At 59.5% G+C, this 7,290-nt stretch overlaps 1 protein-coding gene across 1 annotated transcript in view; it reads left to right on the top strand.

The window, feature by feature from the left end:
* ASPSCR1 (alveolar soft part sarcoma chromosome region, candidate 1) overlaps positions 1–7,290 on the top strand; it is a 43,342-nt gene that overhangs the window by 7,674 nt on the left and 28,378 nt on the right.

Raw genomic sequence — 7,290 nt, forward strand, 5'->3', positions numbered from 1 at the left:
GGGTTTCACCGTGTTAGCCAGGATGGTCTCGATCTCCTGATCTCGTGATCCGCCCGTCTCGGCTTCCCAAAGTGCTGGGATTACAGGCTTGAGCCACCGCGCCCAGCCAGAAAATCTTCTTAATAGTAATTGGCTGGCTGGGCACAGTGGCTGACACCTGTAATCCCAGCACTCCAGGAGGTCGAAGCTGGCGGATTGCTTGAGCTCATGAGTTCAAGACCAGCCTTGGCAACATAATGAAACCCCTTCTCTACAAAAAATAACAATGTTAGGCCAGGCATGGTGGTGCGTGCCTGTGGTCCCAGCTACCCCGGAGGCTGAGGTGGGAGGGTCACTTGAGCCCGGGAGGTGGAGGTAGCAGTGAGCTGAGATCACACCACTGCATTCCAGCCTGAGTGACAGAATGAGACTCTGTCTCAAAAAAAATAAAATAAAATAAAAACAAGTAATTGGTGTGTATCAGTTTCTATCTGTTGCTTAATGGTTTAAACGTTGTTCCTGAATGTGTAAAAATGGGCGCTTTGTCAATTTGGGTCTTTTCCTTGTGGCTGGAAGTCTTGGTCCACAGTAAAAGGCTCAGCGAGCAGGACGGAAGGACTCAGGGCCGGGGTTTGCTGTGAGCCTGGGAGGTTCTCACCCTCCCTGGGCCTCGGTTTCCTCACCTCTGCCCCAGCTGGTGTGTGGATGGAGTGAGTTCACGTCTTGAGGACCGAGCGTGGGGCCTGTGGGAAGGTGGCTGTGCGTCAGGGGCTGGGAAGGTGGCTGTGCGTCGGGGGCTGGGAAGGTGGCTGTGCGTCGAGCACTGAGAAGGTGGCTGTGTGATTGTGCGTCGGGCACTGGGAAGGTGGCTGTGTGATTGTGCGTCAGGCACTGGGAAGGTGGCTGTGTGATTGTGCGTCAGGAGCTGGGAAGGTGGCTGTGTGATTGTGCGTCAGGAGCTGGGAAGGTGGCTGTGCGTCGGGCACTGGGAAGGTGGCTGTGTGTCGGGTGCTAGGAAGGTGGCCAGGGCTAGGCCCGCTCCGGTCTGACAGTAGCACCACACTGGGAAGGTGGCTGTGCGTCGGGCGCTCCTGGGGGCCCCAGGGCCGGGCCTGCTCCCGCTGCATGGCACAGGTGTTGCGCTCATGGGTGAGGGCCCTGAGGTCTGCAGGTTGGGTCTCAGTGGTCATGGGGATGGAGGCCACCCTAGCAGGTGTCGGGGTGAATGGAGACCTCTGGGGATGGCAGCGGGTTAAGGACGAGCACAGAATTTTCCCTCCAAAATGCAACTCAGACAACAGTAATGGAGCCTAAGAGAAAAGCGAAGCCTCGGGCAGGGGTGAGCGGGAGCCGAGGCAGGAGCGGCGCCAGGCAGGGAGGCGGTGACCCCAGGCGCTGTGTGGGCGCTGGGTGAGGAGTGGGGATCCCGGTGCCCTGGCTCTGTGCTGCTTCCTGAGAGAATAGTGGCAGAGGGCGAGAAGAAAACCAAATAGCACGGGGAACAGAAGTCAGGAAAGATGAACGTCCTGAAGGAAATGTCCCCGTGCCGGGCGGTGCCCCCGGGCGTGAGCAGAATCCAGTGCTCCCATGGGCATGGGTGCTTGGTGAGGGCTGTCTTCCCTGGCTGTGCTGTCAGTCCTCAGATGGGGATGGAGGTGAGGAAATGGCCCAGAGTAGCTCAGGGCTGCCACTGGGGAGGAGCCTGAGGGTGTCTGGAGAGGTGGGGCGGGCATTGCGGTAGCATAAGCCTCTTCAACAGACTTTGTAAACCTCGTGTGAAACTTAGTTTAAGAAGCAACAGGTGTGGCCGGGCGTGGTGGTTCTGGAGGTAGCTTTGGTGGTGGCTATGGGGGTGGGTTTGAGCGCTTTGGAGGAGGTTGCAGCAAGCTGAGATCGCACCACTGCACTCCAGCCTGGGCAACAAGAGCAAAACTCCATCTCAAAAAAAAAAAAAACAGTAAAAAGAAACAACAGGGCTGGGCGCAGTGGCTCACCCCTGTAATCGCAGCACTCTGGGAGGCTGAGGTGGGTGGATCATGAGGTCAGGAGTTCGAGACCAGCCTGGCCAATATGGTGAAACCCCGTCTCTACTAAAAATACAAAAATTAGCCAGGCGTGGTGGTGGGTGCCTGTAGTCCCATCTACTTAGGAGGCTGAGGCAGAAGAATTGCTTGAACCCAGGAGGCGGAGATTTCAGTGAGCCAAGATTACGCCACTGTACTCCAGCCTGGGCAACAGAGCGAGATTCCGTCTTAAAAAAAAAACAAAAAATCTGGAGCAAGTGGGGCAGCTCTTTCGAAAAACCGGGACAGCAGGAGGTGGCGGGGCCATTGGTAGTGAAGCCCGGGGCCCTCAGCCGGTCGCCCTGATCTGTGTGGCAGTGTGGGTCTGTCTGCGGGTGTGTCTGCACGTACATCTCATTTGGTGAACACTCATGCCTCGGGTGCAGAGTGATTTGTGGCTGACTCTTATTGCTGGTGAATATGCTGTGGACATCTTCCTGAAGGGTCCCGCACCTGTCACTCCTCACAGCCATGCTGTTCCATCATGTGGGTGTCATGTGGGTGTTGCGGGGTGTCTGGCTGTGTCCCAGGGCATCCCGGGCAGGGCTGGAGCAGAGCCTGCAGCTGGAGGCCTTTGCACCTGGTCACCCACCCCAGCTCCTCCTGTGGGCTAAATTCCAGAGGTGGAATTTAAGACAGGGTTTCTTTACATTTTATCTCTGGGACGGGCATGGCGGCTCTCACGTGTAATCCCAGCACTTTGGGAGGCTGAGGCAGGCAGATCACCTGAGGTCAGGAGTTTGAGTCCAGCCTGGCCAACATGGTGAAACCCTGTCTCTACTAAAAATACAAAAATTAGCCGAGTGTGGTGGCAGGTGCCTGTAATCCCAGCTACTCGGGAAGTTAAGGCAGGAGAATCGCTTGAACCCAGGAGGTGGAGGTTGCAGTGAGCCGACATCACACTCACTGGTTGCAGTGAGCATTCCAGCCTGGGTGACAGAGTGAGACTCCGTCTCAAAAATAAATAAATAATAAATAAATACATTTCTAAAAGCTCAGACCCAAGCTTCGTCCCAGAAGCTGGAGTTTGCTAACCATGGAACAGGATGTGGACGAGGTTTCGTGGTGGGCGGCATTATCAGCCCCACGGTGAGGGTGGAGTGCCTCGTGGGCTCTGTGCTGGGAGCTGGTCCCCAGCAGGTCTGCATGAGGGAGGGAGGCTCTCTCGTGCCTAGTGTTCCAGCACTGGCCCAGGAGGCTTGGGGAGGCCTTGGGAACTCCAGGTGTTCGCAGAGTGGGACAGGTGGGAAGCTGTTGTTTCTCCCTTCATGTGTTTCGGAGGAGGTCTGAGTCCAGGGACAGTGTAAGCGCTGTGCTTGGAAGGGGTGTTCCAAGGCTGGGGCTGCAGGCCTGTAGCCTGCCCAGGAGTTGCCCTGGGACGGAGCGTGCTTTGTGTATTTGGGGACCCCTGGGTGATTTCCTTGGATGAAGACCTCCACGTGTTGGAAAGGTCGCAGCTCCACTGCAAGGGTGTCACCATAGCACGCAGCCCTGGCCTGACCAGCGACTCGAGCAGCAGGGGCCTTGGGGGTGCCAGTGAGCCACACATGTCGGCCACGGAGGTGACTCACATCTTCTTTTCTTTCACCCAGGCTGGAGTGCGGTGGTGCCATCTTGGCTCACTGCAATCTCCGCCTCCGAGGTTCAAGCAATTCTCCTGCCTCAGCCACCCGAGTAGCTGGGATTACTGGTGCGCGCCATCATGCCTGGCTAATCTTTGTATTTTTTTTAGAGACGGGGTTTCACCATGTTGGCCAGGCTTGTCTGGAACTCTAGACCTCAGGTGATCTACCCCACCCCGGCCTCCCAAAGTGCTGGGATTACAGGCGTGAGCCACCGCACCTGGCCAGTGACTCACTTTTTCTTGTTACCGCATTAAAGAAGAAATAAAAACAGGTGTCATTAGCTTTAGTAATATGTGTAATTAACTCAGTATACCCAAAATACTTCCTGGACACGTAGTCAGTAGAAAAGCAAGCCGTCTCGTGCTTTTGTTGTGCAAAGTCTTTGAGATCTGCGTGTACTGTGCACTTGGAGGATCTCGGTCTGGGCCAGGTCCTCGTGGACTGGCCGCTCCTCCGCTCTGCCTCTCCGGCTGTGCCGCAGGGAGGCAGGAGACGGAGGCTGCATGCTGCTGGCTTCAAGCTTTCCCATTTTCCCTGTAATCTGAAGGTTCTGCCCAACAGAGGGGTGTGAACAGCCACGCTGAGCTCTGGGGGACACTGTTCTCCACCTGCCTGGTGGGCCTGTGTCTGAGTTTGGGATCTTTATGATGGGGAGTGTGCCTTCCGTGATAGGAGACACATGAGATGGAAACGAGGATTTCATTGCCTGCGGGCCCTCCTGGAGGCACCTGGAGAAGGAAAGGGAGCACCTTTCTGGCCAGCGTCTTTGCTGGGGTACAGGTTGTTAATGCTAAAGGATTTCCTATGGGGAGTTTCTCTCCGTGGGTTTAGCGCCAGCAGGCACGAGCCCCAGGAGGTCATACTGCGACTCGGGGGGTGCTGTGGCATGTCTGGGCAGTCCACGGGGGCAGGCGAGCAAGTCCCGTAGCTTGAACCCCAAGTCCTGTAGGGACCTGGTTGCCATGGAGCAGTGGTGAAAGGCAGGGGTGTGGACGGACCATGCTGAGCTGCTGAGCAGGAAGAGAAGCGGGGACTGTTGGGGTGACTGAGGGTGAGCCGAGGGACCTCACAGCAGCTGAGCCGCTTTCCGTCTGAAGACCGTGAGGGAGCAGCGTGGGCTTTCTCTAAACGTCAGACTCATGAGCTCAGCCATGGAGGGGATTTGCCCTCTCTCAGAGGTGCCCCCCGGGCTGTGCTGGCGTGGGCACCCCAGCTGGGAGTGGCCCCCCGGTGTGCCCGGCCCCCGGCTGGATCTCTTCCCAGGTGCCCAGCCCTCTGCTCCCAGCCTTAACTCGGCGCTTGGGGTCTGGCTGAGTCCATCTCAGCCCGTTCCTCCTTCTGTAGGTAAAGCTGTGGCTCCAGAAAAGCCGGGCAATTTCTGCAGCCCTCTGGGTGTGCTGGGCTGTAGGGAGGGGCTGCTGGTGAGAACAGGGCTCTGCCAGGTGGAGCACCGGCCCGTGGCCACACTCAGGGTGGGTCTATGCATGCTGCCAGGCCAGCTCAGAGCTCTAGGGCCCATCCCTGTCCGTCCCTGTCCGTCCCTGTCCGGACCTGGCTAGGTTGGGACGGCCGGAGGCTGCCTTCCCCTGAGACTCTCCCAGGCTCTTTCCAGCCCACTTCTCGGCTGGGCTGTCGCGTGGTGGGTGGTGCCCTCTGCGGGCTTCTGTTCCCGGCAGGGCGCATGCTGCTGCCTGGGCTCTCGTCAGCACCTGTGTTTGCACCCGGCTTTGTCAGACCCAGACAGGACATGAACACGGAGGGCTCCAGACTCACTGCCTTGTCCCCAGCACACAGCCGAGCCTTGCCGGAGCAGGGCCCCACCGGGGCGGGGTTTGTGGTGCATAAAGAATATGCCCGCGAAGCCAGCAGCAGAGGCGTGTCTGCCCTCCTGGCCATCCCGCTGGCTTCTGGCCCTGGCCAAGTGGGGAGCTCTGCTGGCTGCAGAGTGCGTGAGAGTGTGCCAGTACCCCGCTGCGAGCAGGCACCCGCGGACGCGCCCAACAGCACCCTGTCTTGCGTTTCTGGCTTCGGAGCGCGGTGTCTGGTGGCTTGGCCTGGCCTGGGGTCCCCGGGAGGCCCTGGGTCTTGCCCCTGCAGACATTGGGCCTTGCAGAGGTCTGTGTGGGGGGCAGGCGGGGAGTGGCTTCGCCATGCACAGGGGGCTGTGTCTCCTCGGGCGCTGGAATTTCCCCCGGGCCATGTCGTCCTGCGCGCTGGGCCGGCGCAGAAGGTCTGGAACCGATTGCCGGCCGCCCCTCCCCTCGGCTGGCCGCCACACAACGTGTGCACAAGCCGCTCCCTCAGATCCCGCACGAGGGAATCTGATCCCTCTGGAGGAGCCGCACATCAAAGCCCAGCTGGCGTTTGATGTCACGCTGCTGTGCTCTGTCCCTGTTTGTGATTTGAGGTCCCCAAGCTGGCGGTCGGTGCCGGGGAAGGACTGTGAGTTGGGACTCCGGCCACCCCACGGCCCAGGGCTCCCCAGCCATAGATAAGTGGCCTCATGGCTATCTCCGGCCCCTGGCCATCCCTATCCTGCTGGGGAGCCGGGACCCTCGGCCCTCCCCGTTCCCCTTCCTGGCCCTGGGGGCTGTGCTTCCACGAGGCCTCGCTCCGCCTCTGTCCGGGCTCTGCTATGGTGCCTTCTGGGGCCTTGTGTTTTCCTGAGCCCTGGGTCTCGGGGCCTCTGGGCCGAGTCTCCAGCCATTTGGAGGGAAGGCAAATCCAAGGCCCTTTGTTGGCTGCTCTGTGGGATGGGAGCTCAGCGAGCGTGTCCCAGCCTGTGTGCAGAGGACACCCGCCGTGTGCGTGGTGCGCACGCGCTCCACAGGCCAGAGGCCATCGGGGAAGGGGCTCCATTGTAGGCAGTGGGTCCAGGGAGAGCCTGGGGCTAAGTTCACGGCCCTGCGGGGACCCTGCACCAGACCAGGCTGTCAGAGTTGGGGCCGGGGTGGGGAAGGGGTACCCCTCCCCTAGGAGTGAGGACATGAAAAATAGAGGCCACGAAACAAAAGAAAACACGTCAAACCCACACACGTGGCCGAGTCCCCAGGTGGCGGGGCTGGGCCTGTCCGGGGTGTGGCACCTCGGGCTTTTCTGCTTGGTCCGTTCCCATTTCACAGAGGTGAGTCCTGACCTTTTTTTTTTTTTTGAGGCGGAGTCTCGCTCTGTCGCCCAGGCTGGAGTGAGTGGCGCCATCTCGGCTCACTGGAAGCTCCGCCTCCCGGGTTCACGCCATTCTCCTGCCTCAGCCTCCAGTAGCTGGGACTACAGGTGCCCGCCACCACGCCCGGCTAATTTTTTGTATTTTTAGTAGAGATGGGGTTTCACCGTGTTAGCCAGGATGGTCTCGATCTCCTGACCTCGTGATCCGCCCTTCTCAGCCCCCCAAAGTGCAGGCGGGAGCCACTGCGCCCGGCTGAGTCCTGCCCTTTCGAGTAGGTCAGCAGATCCCAGGGTCGGGAGCACGGCAGGTGCACCGTGGGCCCCTAACCCTGTAAGCACACAGGTGGGTTCAGGCGGAGACTGAGCGCTCCTGTCCCAGGAGCCCACTCTGTGCATGTACGTGTATGGGTGTCTCGACCTGGACACTGCAGGCACCCTCTCCTCTGACCCTTCCATCC

The sequence above is a fragment of the Colobus angolensis genome, unplaced genomic scaffold (genome assembly GCF_000951035.1).
Source record: "Colobus angolensis palliatus isolate OR3802 unplaced genomic scaffold, Cang.pa_1.0 Scaffold1, whole genome shotgun sequence".
Classification (NCBI taxonomy): domain Eukaryota; kingdom Metazoa; phylum Chordata; class Mammalia; order Primates; family Cercopithecidae; genus Colobus; species Colobus angolensis.